The sequence below is a fragment of the Tupaia chinensis genome, unplaced genomic scaffold (genome assembly GCF_000334495.1).
Source record: "Tupaia chinensis unplaced genomic scaffold, TupChi_1.0 Scaffold000099_1, whole genome shotgun sequence".
NCBI lineage: Eukaryota > Metazoa > Chordata > Mammalia > Scandentia > Tupaiidae > Tupaia > Tupaia belangeri.
In genome coordinates, this window is record NW_006159563.1 from 5,448,017 (window position 1) to 5,459,873 (window position 11,857).

At 44.9% G+C, this 11,857-nt stretch overlaps 1 pseudogene; it reads right to left on the minus strand.

Annotated features, from left to right (window-relative positions):
* Window positions 1-9,397: 9,397 nt before the first annotated feature.
* Window positions 9,398-9,565, minus strand: LOC114006920 (uncharacterized; annotated as a pseudogene).
* Between the last annotated feature and the right edge of the window lie 2,292 nt (window positions 9,566-11,857).

Consider the following 11,857-nt stretch of genomic DNA (forward strand, 5'->3'; position numbering starts at 1 on the left):
ATATTCATGATTTAAAATTTTTTGCACCAAAATAAAAACACTCTAATTTTGTTTTTCCTGGAAGCTTTTGATGCCCTCTTATAGATCTGCCATATTCTTTTTAAGTCCTTCAAGACCCCATTTCATGGACATATTACAGTTTATTTAAGCATTCTCTGGGCTGGCTCCGTGGTGCAGCAGAAATGTACTCCTGAAGAACCGGATCCCAGGCAGCTACCATAGTTCGAATCCCCGACCCAGATGGCCAGAAACGCCAGGCATGGCCCCTAGTGCCCAGGACCTGACGGCTGGAGGACTGGAGGGAGGGAGGGTCGTGTGACCAGAGTGTGGAGGTGCTCCTCTGTCTCTGTCTCTCACACGCTGATGTGTGCACACCTGCTCTGTCACAAATAAAGGGGAGAATTTTAACTTAAAAAATGCTTGTAATGCAGTGTCTCCCTTCGGGAGCCTTCCGTCACCTGATTGGTGGCTTTGTTTCTGGCAAACCTCAGCCCCGGGGCGGGGGGGCTCTTCCTTCAAACCTCTGACACCCGCAATGTCAGCACCTTGCCCTGGGATGAGGAGTCTGGGTCCCGCCCTGAAGAAAGGTGTATAAACAGTTTGGGGGGGAAAAAGCCACTGTCTGAACTGAGGTAGGGATGAGGTTACAGGGTCACCTGAGTGGACCTGGGAAAAAAGACAAGATGGACATCTAGTGGGTCCTGGTGGGGAACGGTGCCAGTGACCAGGGCCAGACAGCCCCGCTAACTCCACAGTTGCCCACCTGGACAGGGACGGGTCAAGGACCAGAGCCCGGCACCTGTGAATGGCGTATGGTTACATTGCTCGACTCCCACGTAGTCGACTATGGTTCGAGTCCTGGACCAGGTGGCTTAAAAAACTCAGGCTGTGTGCATGTGTGTGCATGCCCAAAATCCTGAAGGGAGAATGGAGAACGAGAGATTACGGGTGTGGCCATCCCCCCGGGGGATGATTTCTCACTTTTCCATCTCTATCTAGTGAGCACATGCGCCCTAGAGCAAAAATCTCTCTCTAAAAAAAAGAACCAGAACCCACCACTCCCCAGCCCCCCAAGTACGCTAACATTGACCTGGAATTAAGGTGTTACTCCCAGGAGGCGATGGTAGCATGGAAACTAAATTGGCCGAGTGTCTTGAACTGACAAAAGCAATGTTCCTGCTGCTGGGAAGAATAAACACATTTTAGAGCAAAAATGTGGAAGAGCAAAGTGAGACCCTGCATGCCTAGCTGTGGCCTGGGAAAACGTTTCCACCACCAATAGGCTTTGCAGAATGTGGTCATGACTCTCTGGAGGATTGTAGATGGTGCCCAGGTTTGATGTAAACAGAAGTTCTGCTTTGGCTACGTCGAGTTTCATGTGTCTCTAGAAACCTCATGACTTTGAAGTTTGGGGAAGTATAAGCTGGAGAATCAATTTGGAGGTTACTGGAACGCAAGCAGTGGGTGAAGCCATGAACAAATGAAATCAAATAGAACAGAGAAGAGAACAGGGCCAGAGCCCCAGAAAACCCTGGCAGGTAAAGGGGGTGTAGACAAAGAGGAGTTGGAGAGGATCCTGTATAAAGAATGGTCCAGAACAAACAAGACTGGCAGGTGAAATGGAGGTTAAAGGCGCTGGACTCCCACATGGCTGACTGTGGTTCAAGTCTTGGACCTGGTGGCTTGCTTTCTCACTCTCCCTCCCTGCCCCTGATCAAATTAAAATAAATAAATAAAGTTAAATAAAATAATTCTTCAAAAAAGGATAAAACAGAACAAACGAGGAAGAGCTGGCAGGGGACACCAGAGAATCGGATCATTCACTGCGAGTGAATTTAATTTTATGCTGAATGACGGCATCCAGCCCAAGGAGAGTTCAGAGTTACACACAAAATATTGTGACCTATTGATCAAGAAATTACTAGCTTCATGGCTGAACCTGTGACACATTCTGGTTGCCTGGGGACACCAGGACTCTGACCACCAGGGACGACTGATCTGTGGTAGTCGGGCAGAAATCTTGGTCAGGCTCCAGCAAGGTGGACTGGACTTCACATGCCTAGGGAATGCGTCTATGTGTGTATTGTAAATGTTTTGTTCACTGAATTACTCAATTCCCCTTTAAAAAAAAAAAAAGATATTTAACTCAAATTACTTTCAAAGATTAGGACTAGAAAAAGTATTCTTTTTGGCTTAATGCTCCTTACTTTTAGGCAATGAGAACCATGTAAACCTATTCTTCCCTTATCATCCTGGCTGTTAGGAAGCTCAAGACAAGGTTTTAGACTGAACTACTGTATAGTGTTCCTCAGATAGTTCTTATGATTCTATTTCTTTGCCGCCTTCTTGACCCTTACTTGTTACTGCTCCATTTTTTTTAAGAAGTATTTTATTTGACTTCATTTATTTATTGTATTTTACTAAAGAATTATTTTATTTAACTTTATTTATCCATTTATTCATTTTGCTTATCTCAATTTGACCAGAGAGGGACAGAGTAAGAAAGAGAGAGAGAAAGTGACAAAGCAAGACATCAGGTCTGGGATTTGAACTGCAGTTGGCCATGTGGGAGTCCAGCGCCATTAGCCACCAGGCCACCTGCCAGTTACACTGCTCCATTTTTGATCAGTAGTTTGATCTTGTTACACTAATCCAATGGTACCTACAATTTTTTATCATGAGCCACTTCAATTATTTTTAAGTGTATTTATTCCAGGAGCGAGTGAGAGAGGGAGATATACAGAGACCGAGACAGCACCCGGAAGCAGGTCCTGACACCGTGATCTCCCCTCAGCGCCAGTCAGCCCAAGTCGGGGCACACAGTTCTCAGGGGCAACTTCGGAGAAGAGCCCAGACCGCGTCCATGCGGGTCAGCCTCGCAGGGCATTGTTTCACTGAGGCACCACCATTTGGCCCCTGAAAATTTTTCTTTTGAGCTTGACAAAAATATAGCTAATTTTAAAATGAAGGATAGGTCATTCTAGTTTTATGAACTTTTAAAATTGTGTCTCTAAGGCTGACCACTGGCCTATGAAGCGCTGACTAAATTCACTAGTTACGTAGGTAATTCGGAGGGATAATTCAGGAAAGCCTTTTCCCCAACAGCCCGTTTAATTTGCTGTATGTCAGCAGCACATTAAAGCATCTGGCTGCGCGAAGCTAGAGGTCACTTAGAGAAGAGGGCAGCCCCCATCAAGTGGTGTCAGAAGGCTTTCCTCTCGCCCATTAGCTCTGCTGACCTAGCAAGACCATCCTGGTTAGACGTATAGCCACTTATCTTTATGTCCTTATAAAATTTTCCTTTTCCAAATGCAATGTCAGAGTTCAAAACAAGCTTTTTGTTTTGTTTTTTTGAGAGAGATTTTTGCCATAGGAAATGTGTATTTGCTGGAGAGACAGGCAGAAAGTAAGAAATTAGCCCCCAGAGGGCATGGCAGCACTGAAATCTCCCTTTCTTCATTCTCTCAGGACTTTGGGCATGTGCACACATGTGTCCGATGTGAGTTTCTAGCTGCCGGGTCTAGGACTTGAACCACAGTCAACTACATGGAAGTTCAGCACCTCAACCACTATGCCACCTGCTGGCCCCAACAACAAGCTTCTTGCTTTGACTGTGGAGGGCTCATGAGTAAGAACTCAACAAAAACAAATAATAAAACGCTCATCTGTACTGTCTTGAACTCATAACTTTGGGCATGCTTTCATTCATCACGGGTTAGACTGCAGGCGAAGCACCCTTATTCTGAAAATAGAAAATTCAGATGCTCCAGAATCAAAACCTTTTGAGCACCGACGCGACACTACCAGTGGAAACCTCCATACCTGATCTCATGTGCTGGGTCACAATCAAAACACGGTAATACAAGAATATCGTATAGGGTCACCTGCAGGTGGTGTGCACAGGTGTGTATGAGACATGTTTAGACTTGGGTCCCGTCCCCAAGCTATCTCAGTAGGTATATGCGAATGCTTCAAAACCAGAAAAAAAATCTAAAATTTGAGACATTTCTAGTGCCAAGTACTTCAGATAAGAAATATTTAATTTGTATCCATTTTGTCTTTTAGGTAGCATGGTCTTGTTTTGTTTTGTCTTGTTTGGTATAGGGGACATGTGCTTGCTGGTGAGGAACAGAGAGAAAGGGAGAGCGAGAGAGCTCCCCGCAGAAGGGATGACCACACTGCCATGCCTCCTCCTCCCTTTAACTTCAGGGTTCGGGGGCATGCACACACACGTGCCTGGCATGTTTTTCAAGCTGCCAGGTTCGGGACTCAAACCCTCCTGGAGGGCATGAGGGATGGATCCCTCACAGGATCTAGTCGCCTAAACCACCATGCCCAGCTGGCCAGCATCTCCTTTTACCATTGCCAACCAGGAAGATACAAGGCTGCCCTCCAAGGTGAAGACTAAATTATTGAAAGACATTTTGTTGAGACCAGTATTTCCCCCAAAGCCCCGCTAAACATTGCTCTCTAAGCAAGATGCTCCCTCCGTTAGAGCATGACGGAGACACATGATCCTCCTTTTCCTCCATTGGCTACAAAATTAATCCACGAAGTCTCAGGGCCAGGCCCGAATGCAGTTACCAATCATCATTGCTGTAATTCTTCGTTTAGAGGCCCTGAGCTACCTGAACTGAAAGTGAGAAAACTCCTTAAATAACCTCATCCCAGAGCTTCGTGCAGCCTTGGCCCTCACACAGTGTCTGCTAAATGTCAGCTGTGTCCCGACAAAGAGGAAAAGGTCTGAACTGTCCTGGCCGATAATGTGTTCATCAAGCAGGACAGCCCTGGGAAGGTGAGTGTGCCCCGCCTCACAGACAAGCACCCAGACATTCTAGGGATCCGTGGTCACCCAGCACCATATAATTCGTAAAGGATGGAATCTAGTGTGAACTACGTAGACCTAATGCCTATCTTTCTCTAAAAGACATGGTTTTTTACAAAGAATTATTTATTTAATTGTATTTGTTATTAATATTATTTTTTCCTTTTAATTTTTCCTTGTTTTTATCATTTATACATTTAATCACTATACATCATTTAGATTATAAAGATTTTACCCAGCATGCTATTCATCTCAGTTCAGTTGAGTATACACATCCTCATCAACAGATAATAAACCATATCTGTGTCCCACAAATATCTTACCTTTCCATTTTTTCCCCAAATTTCCTTTCCTACACCCTTCCCCTCTCACACTCTCCTTCCACTTTGTCTCTAGTGTCCATAACAATTTTTAATGTTTTCATGTCCTCCAGTCTTTTAGTCTCTACCATAGAGTGGGGAGAGTAATAATACATTAAGTAGAGATATACAATGTCTCTCTTTCATAGCCTGACTGCTTCAGTCAGCAACAAATCTTCCATATTTGTCCACTTTCTATCAAATTTCAGGGCCTTGTTGTGTTTTTTATGGCTAAGTAATATTCCATGGAGTATATGTGCCACACTTTTTCAATCCATTCGTTTTTGGACATTTGGGTTGGTTCCATGTCTTAGCAATCATGAATAATGCTGCAATAAACATAGTCGTGCAAGGGCTTTTCCTACTGAGCGTTCTCCTGTCCTTTGGGTGGATACCCAAAAGTGGAATTGCTGAATCATATGATAGTTCTTTGAGGAACCTCGATATTGTTCTCCACAGTGGCTGGACCAATTTACATTCCCATCAACAATGTAGGAGTGTTCCCCTTTCACCACACCCCTGCCAGCACTTACCTTTTTTTCTTTTTCTTTTTTTTAAATTTTTGCCGTTATTTTTTAATTTGACCAGAGAAAGAGAAAGGGAAAGTGAGAAAACAAGCTGCCAGGTCCAGGACTTGAACCATAGTTGGCCATGTGGGAGTTCAGTACCCCAACTACCTTGCCATCTGCCAGTCCCAAGAGGCACATTTTTCTTTGCCAATTCCAGCAGAGCAACAAAGAGGGACTGAAAGACGATGCAAGAATGGAGGTGGCCACTCCCTGAAGACTTCAAGGCAAGGTGACTGCAAAGTTCTAGTCTGTCTCCTGAGCTGTGTCCCTGATTCGTTCTCCTTTCTGTCCCGATTTTTTTTTCTTTGATCCCAAGATTGTGCTGTAAGTTGGGGTGGAAAAACAGTTAAAGGTCCATGCAGTGCTCACACCACCCCCCAGATGCCTGGAGGCTGAGATGCCTGTGTCCTATGTGATGAGAGAAATGTCACATGCAATGGCTCAACTACACTCTGAAAACAGTATCAGCTAATTCAGGTAACTCTGAAGAGCCTTGAGGACAGGTTTCTGGAAAACCCGGGGTTCCAGAAGCTGAAGGTGCTGACAGCACTTAGTTCACCTACCTATGTCCCTGGCCCTCTGGAAAGTCCCAGGGCTGGTGGAGTTGGGGTCAGTGAAGGGCAGGTGGCACATGCCCATTCCCCTGTCTCGAAAGCCCGCTTAGGCCGGGATTTCAGCTTGAAGATTTGGGCTCCCTTGCCTGAATCCTAAGAGCATTATAGTTGCAGTCTGGGAGCGGACAGTGTTTCTTCAGAGCCAGAATACAGGTTGGCTCCTTGAAAACCTGGAGCAAGGAGCAGCGTGAAAACCACAAAAATGCCTTTGAGATTCAATGTAGTCTGCAGGCTATGAGAGCGACTGCAGTGACACGGCTCGTGTTTTCTCTGCAGAGCCTGGGCTGCCTGTGAGAGATCTGACAAACTGGAAATGTGCTACGGACGACGGTGCTCAGTAAGTTACTTCTTCCTCTTCAGTATTTGGTTCAAAGGGTTTTTGAATTTCATTTCAATTCTCTTCACTTTTTGTGCCATGAAAAACAGTCTTACCAAGAAAGACTTGACCAGTGTATTCTTTTCACCTCACAAATACTTTCTCAATGTCGTTTTTACTTGGAGGAATGAAGATAGTTTTATTCATTGTTGAGGTTATGGTCGGCTACTTTCAGGTGACAGGTCTTCTCCTTGAAATTCGTATTCCTGACCTGATTGCACCACTTAAAATGTCATGCAAGCGTGCTCTCCTACCTGAAATACGATTTGCTCTTATCACGGAAGATGATATTACAAACGTCCCTCCAAGAACCGGGTGTAGTATTGATAATAGCGAGCAAATTTGAATGGATTGTTAAATTAGAATCTTTGTAGACTTATGGTTTGGATTAAAAAAAGAGATGGGGTCAATTTTTATGGTAAACAAAACTGAAAAATGAACAAATACTCTCAGTGGATCCCACTTGAATGACCCAAGCAAAGTTCACTACAGCAGTCTTGCATTTGGTAAAGGCGTGTGTGGCCCTGAGAGGTGTTGACTGCCTACCTCCAAAGCCCCAGCCCTGAGAGTAAGCAGTACGGGCTCTTGGGGGAAGTGGAGGCCTCTCCACATGTCAAGTCGCAGGGCCTTTGGGTTTTCCCACGAGATTCTAGGTAGAGAGGTGCCAATGTACACGGTGACTAAGGTCATTTCCAGTGTGACTCTCCACACCTCTAGCAGGGAGCCAGGTCCCAGAGCCACCTCTTCCTGACCTCTCTTCCAGGAAGAACGCCACGCTCACACTGCATTCTTCACGTGTGCGACCTGCCAAAGTTTTCGACACGCCCTGTATCTGTTTTTGGTTCCTGCCCCTAGATGCCAATGTCCTCACCTGCAACCGAGAGAAACGGTCTGTAAGGCGTCTCAGTCCCACTTTCCATCCCTGCAGTAGTGAAAACGTTAAGAGAAGGAGGGCTTAAAAATCAGTGCCTCTAGAGAGACTCTTACGGTTTCAGTCAGGGAGGACAAAGGTGTGCCTGGAAATTGCTGGCTGACCCCAAATTTTATGGAGGCCAGCCGGGGGCATAGTGCTTGGGGTGCTGGACTCCCTTATGACTGACCATGGTTCAAGTCCCAGACCCGGTGGCTTAAAACTCATGCCAGGTGCGTGTGTGTATATATATATATATATATATATGCCCCAAATCCCAAGAGAATAGAGGAGAAGGGCTTGTGGCATGACCCGGGGGGTGATTTCTCACTTTGTCTCTCTCTGTGTCTCTGCTAAGTGCACGCTCCCTCTAGCACAAATCTCTACAAAAAAAAAGAAAAAAAAAAGTGAACTTTTCAAAACATACGCCGACCCTACGATCCAGTTATTCTCCTCCATTCTCTCCGGGATGTTGGGCACGCACGCACACACGCGCCCGGTGTGACTTTCGAGCCTCCAGGTCTGGGCCACGCGAGATCTAGCTGCCTCGACCAGCATGCCAGCAGATGGCCGATTTTCCTAGTTATACAGGCAGCGTTTTGTTTACTCAAGATACTGGTGGCGGCGGGGCGTAGGGGATGAGGGTGACCTCCACAGGAGTTAAAGTTCCTTGAATTTCTGATTGTTGGAAAATCTTGGGGGACAAAAGGAGTAGGCAATGGTACCGTTAGGCGGAGCCTTGAAGACCATGAAGAGTGATACAAGGTGAACGGGTGTGATTACTGGGCCACTGAAGACAAATAAGGGAAACAGAATATATACAGCCGAGAATGTGACCCTAAATCCTCAGAGGCTCCTCCGTCAGATATGTCACAAAAATGAACATGAATGGAATAAATAATGCCAGTGGGTGCTGGATGCATGGAACATATAAAATTGTTTGTTTTTCAAGAGCTAAGATGTCTCATCATTTCCAAAGAAAATATGAAGCTTCCATAGCCACTGGGACAAACATTGCAGGTGACAGGAGGAAAATGCAGCATATTTTTTTCTCTCTCCCTTTAAGCCACTGTCATTTAAACATATACCCAGACTACTTGAAATAGAACTCGCCTTTTCAAAATGAAACATGGAGAGAAGTGTCAGAAAGCAGTGGTGGAAGCCTGTGTGTTTCTGAAAAGTAAAAATCTCATGAAGGAAAAACATGGCATGCTTCATCCATCTTGCTTAGTGAAAGGCTGCAGCTGAAACTGTTGAAAGCAGCAGCTACAACGAATATTGTCACAAATTGGTTAATTTTTCAAACAATGTAGGTACTGACCACTGGTAGTATCAAAATATGTTCAGAATTTGTCACAAATTGGTTAATTTTTCAAACAATGTAGGTACTGACCACTGGTAGTATCAAAATATGTTCAGAATTGTTTTGATGCCTGTATTTATAGTGCAAATAAACTCAGGAAATATCAATGAGCTTTTACTAAAAATTATTTACCAAGTGACACATGTAAACATACACAGTAAATTTTTGTTTACAGGGGCCAGCAAGTAGGGTAGTGGTTAAGGTGCTGGACTCCCACATGGCTGACTGCGGTTCAAGTCCTGGACCCAGTGGCTTGAAACTCACTCTGGGCACATGTGCATGCATAAAGAAAATGGAAGAGAAAGGACCGTACTGTGGCATCCCCTCGGGGGGGGAGGGGTGATTTCTTTCTGTCTCTGTGTCTCTGGTGAGCGCATGCCCCCTATTAAAAAAATTGATAAAATTGTTTGCAGTCTTTTTTTAATGAATCGTGCATGTAAGTGAAGTCAACAAAAAGGGAACGGGTGTAAGGACATGTGGCTTTTCAATGAGCAATAATCGCGCCTCGGATAAACCTCATTGGCTACGATACTGCCACTGCGCAAAGCTAGGACATGTGGTTTTTTGAGATTAAGCTTAGTCTTAAAATGTGAATAAAATGCAGAACTGAAAATAAAAAAAGAAACAAGAATATAAGGGGTCTTCAAAGAGTTGATGAAAACTATATATTATGAAAAAACCATGCACCAAAATAAACTCATAATTTGTTTTCCATGAACTTTTTTTTTTTTAAGCGAGAGAGAGATTATACTATAGGGTGTGTGTGCTTGCCAGAGGGGCAGAGACAGAAAGTGAGAAATCACACCCCAGGGGGGATGGCTACACTGCAATCCCTTCTCTTTCATTCTCCTCTTGGGATTTTGGGTATGTATGCGCATGTGCCTGACTTGAGTTTTAAGTCGCTGTGTCCAGGACTTGAACCACAGCTGACTATGTGGAGTCCAGCAAGATAATCATTATGCCATCTGCTGGTCCTTCCATGAACATCTTGAAGTACCCTCAGACAGTTGCTATTTCAAGTTACTTTTTACTATTTCTTAAATCATCACACAAGTAAATTCCAGTAGCTCTTACCTGAAAACCGAGGTCCTTTAATCCTAATAGCCATCAGGGTTACTGTTTTCTTCACTGTAAAATTTATGAAGAACTGTATATTCACACATTATTTCTAGTTCTTAACCTTCTGGTGCATTCTCAGACTTCACGCTGGATCCTGCCCTCACTGAGGGCACACCGAGCCCCCGTTACTAGAATACTCCTCGGGGGACCGGCTGCTCCTCTATCTTACGAAAGCAAGCCCAGCACAACTTGCTGCCACGATACAGTAAGTTCCTTGTACTGTTTAATCATTTTCTTGTGAGATTTTTGTTATAGTGTGTGTGCACTTACCAAAGAAAGACATAAAGTGAGAAATCACTCCCCAAGGAGGATGGCCACACCACAATTTCATCTCTTGGGATTTGGGGCACGCATGCACACACGTGTGGCGTGGGTTTCAAGCCTCCGGGCCTGGGACTCAAACCATTGTCACCTGTGTGGGAGTCCAGCACCACCTCCTGGCCTCTCTTTAGTAATTTTCTACCCTCCATTTCTTCTTCGGGGCATTAAGTAGATGTTGGATTACCTGAATTTATCCTCTAATTATTCATTTCTTTGGTTGCTTAATCAACTTTGAGAGGGGACCAGCAGTTAGCATAATGGCTGTGTCGCTGGACTCCCACGTAGTCGACCGCAGTTTGAGTCCCGGACCTGGTGGCTTAAAACTCATGCCGGGCGTGTGCGCGTGCGTGCCCAAGATCCCAAGAGGAGAATGGAGAGGGGATTGCGGCGTGGCCATCCCCCCAGGGGGGTGATTCCTCGCTTTCTGTCTCTGGTGAGCACAAAAAAAAAAAAAAAATCTTTGAGAGTTGTTTCCTTTAAACCTCGTAATTCATAATTTCAGCTCTCATAGGTTTAATTTCTGCCATCCCTTGTTTCCAGACCATCCCCCTTTTATTGCAATATACTCCTTGTTTCATGAATGTGGCATTTTGCCTTTTTTTTTTTTTCCCCTGACAAAAGTAATTATAGGGGGGCTGGCAGGTGGCATGGTGGCTAAAGTGCTGGACTGCCACATGGTTGACTTTAGTTCAAGTCTTGGACCTGGCGACTTGCTTTCTCACTTCTCCTCTCTCTCTCTGGTCAAATTTTTAAATCAATCAATTAATTAAATAAATTATTTTTAAAAAGTAATTATAATTACATTTTCCCCCTATCTCTGAATTATTTGTTTTCAAAGACTTTCTTCTTCGGTTAGCTTTGGCCTCTGTTCCCGGGGAGGCTTCCTGTCATGGCCTACGTGGAGCACTGTGGTGCTGGCTGGTGGCTTCAGGCTAAGGTGATGAGGCGGGAGGCCAAGTTTGCCTTTTTGAAAACCTCCACACAGAAGTATCACCTCCTATCTTCTCTGGGGCCATTACGTTTTTCCAGAGAGGCCTTCCAGACCCTTGGGTAGGTGGGGGACACACATGCTTGGCCGGGAGCCCTATTATTATAGAACCAGGCAGAAGGCAGTGAGAAATCTCGATTCCCAAAGCAGATTTTAACTTAATTCTTCAGTGTTGACCATTACTTTTTCATCTTGTTCCCAGTATTGGAGTCCAGACCTTCTCTGGCTCATTTTATCCAGAATGAACCTCTGGTGTTTTGAGGTTGGAAAGGAAGGCATGGGTGTGCAGGTGGAGCCTAATTGCTCCAATCCCAAACTGTCAAGCGCTCTCCCTCTTTTCAAATACTATGGGCCCCGAGTGCTGAGCCCCTCAGGAGTGTTATTCCTGGGGGCCTTGCTGCAGACCAGCAGGT